The sequence below is a fragment of the Mandrillus leucophaeus genome, unplaced genomic scaffold (genome assembly GCF_000951045.1).
Source record: "Mandrillus leucophaeus isolate KB7577 unplaced genomic scaffold, Mleu.le_1.0 Scaffold1100, whole genome shotgun sequence".
Classification (NCBI taxonomy): domain Eukaryota; kingdom Metazoa; phylum Chordata; class Mammalia; order Primates; family Cercopithecidae; genus Mandrillus; species Mandrillus leucophaeus.
Genome location: NW_012099211.1, coordinates 132,506 through 135,171, shown reverse-complemented (window position 1 = coordinate 135,171; position 2,666 = coordinate 132,506).

Here is a 2,666-nt window from a genome sequence, read left to right as displayed (position 1 = left end):
CTGCCTCCCAGGTTCAAGCAATTCTCCTACCTCGGCCTTCTGAGTAGCTGGAATTATAGGGATGTGCCACAACGACCAGCTAATTTTTGTATTTTTAATGGTCAATCAATCATGCCTCCATAAAAACCCAAACAACAGGGTTTGGAGAACTTCTGTGTCGCTGAACACAAGGAGGTGCTGGGAGGGTAGCGTCCCCAACAGAGGGCATGGAAGCTCTGTGCCCCTCCCCACTTACCTTGCCCTGTGCATTTCTTTCACTGGCTATTCCTGAGATAGAGCCTTTATATGAGCCAGTAACAGAAAATAAGCTGGCCAGATGAGGTGGCTCATGCCTGTAATCCTAGCACTTTGGGAGGCAGAGGTGGGGGGAAATCACTTGAGTCTAGGAATCTGAGACCAGCTTGGGCAACATAACAAGACCCCATCTATACAAAAAATAAAAGAAATTAGCCAGATGTGGTGGTGGGAACCCTGTAATTCCAACTACTTGAGAGGCTGAGGCAGGAGAATCACTTGAGCCCTGGAGGTTGAGGCTTCAATGAGCTACGATTGCACCACTGCACGCCAGCCTGCAGAACAGAGCAAGGCCCTGTCTCTTAAAAAAAAAAAAAAAAAAAAGAAAGAAAGAAAAGGAAAAACCTGTTTTTCGAAGTTCTGTGAGTTGTTCTAGCAAATAACCAAACTCAAGAAAAGAGTCATGGGAAACCCTGATTTCTAACTGGTTGGTCGAAATACAGGTGACAACCTAGGACTTGCAATTGGCATCTGAAGTAAGGGTGGTCTCCTGGGACTGAGCCTCTAACCTGTGAGGTCTGCACTAACCCCAGGTAGTGTCAAAATGGAATTGTGGATTACGCAGTTGGTATCCAGAGAATTGGAGAATTGGTGTAGAAACTCCACACACACATTTGGTTAGAAGTGTGTGAGTAGAGAGAAACATGAGTTCTTCTCTCACCTGTCTACCTGCTTAACTGCATAGGAGAGACAATGCACGGTGCTCATGAACAAGGCAAGCATTAAGGTCAGACCAGACCTAACATCTGACTCAGTCTTAATATCCAGGTGAGCTTGGGCAAATCACTCATTAACCCCAAGTCTTCATCATTTTGTGCATAAAATGGGGAAAACTGTGGCACCTACCTGTTTTTGTGAGAATTAATGAAATATTATGCTTGATGTTATTGTGATCATCATACTGTTTGACAAGGACAGTGATGCATGATAACATCAAAAACTTAGAAACTGTAATGAGGTTCTCGGGCAAAATTCCATATACTGTCTCTACAAAGCATTCCTGCCACACTTAATTCACCATTCCCTGAAAAAAATGTGCCATCTTCATTGTCCAGGTCTGTACAGTGCTGGTTTCCCTGCCTGAGCAGCTCATTTCATCCCATCCCAGCCCACTCCTCAACTCTCCACCTCCCCCTTCCCTTCCCACTCTCATACAAATCTTCCTCATCTTTCAGAACCTGGCTTCAATGTCACCTTAATTGGAAGCTTCTCTCACCCTCCAGAAGAGCTTCCCATTGCACTTGATGCACGCACTATTATTTGATCATTTTTGAGTTATAGTCCAAGTCTTTTTGTACCTGAATAACATGTTGCCCAGTCAGTCTCTCTTCCTGGACTCTGAAGTCTTTCATGGTAGATCCAGCTGGAAGTGATAAAAAGACATTATTTGAAAAAAAAAAAAAAAAGAAAAAAGAGGGATGACACAGACAGACATCAGTACTTAAAAGTTTTAAATGGTATGTGAAAAACAAACAAAATGCAAGGGCTTCCAGCAGAAACATAGGAGGGAAAGTGTTACTAGAAAATATAACAGAAGGTTACTTTTTATTTTATTTTATTTTTAGAAAAAGGGTCTTGCTCTATCGCCTAGGCTGGACTGCAGTGGTGCAATCACAGTTAACTGAAGCCTCAACCTCCAGGGCTCGAGCAATATTCCCATCTAATTTTTATTTTATTTAAGAAACAGTCTTGCTCTTACCAAAGCTAAAGTGCAGTGGTGTGATCATAGCTTACTGCAGCCTCAACCTTCTAGGCTCAAGTGATCCTCCAGTCTTAGCCTCCCCAGTAGCTGGCACTACAGATGTACAGTGCAATGTGTAGCTCAATATATTTTTTTAATTTTTAGTAGAGACAAAGTGTCGCTATGTTGACCAGGCTGGTGGTGATCTCCCACACTCAGGCAGCTCTCCCACCTCAACCTTCTGAAGTCTAGGATTACAAGTATGACCTGCCTGTAACACCACACAGGTGTGACCTCACACCTGGCTGAGGGGGTTAATTTTTAATTATATAAAGAACTCAAAGCAAATATTAGAAGGAGCCTAAATGCCTACAGCAGCTGATGAGTAAACTGTGACACATCTATATAATAAAATATTATGCAACCATGAAAAGGATTAAGAACGATCAATAGGTATTGGCACAAATATCCACGAAATATGAAAATGTGAAGTGATGTTCAATTACCATGTATGTATCTTGAAGGATATGGCCCATTTTCTCAATAGCAATTATTTCCTGAGATAAGATTATGGGTCTAAAGACTGAAGGAAATTTTTCACTTATTTATTTAAAAGTATTTACTATTTTTATAATTTAATGAAAGATTAAAAAGATCATCGCATTAGTAAAAGACAAATTTATTCTATAAA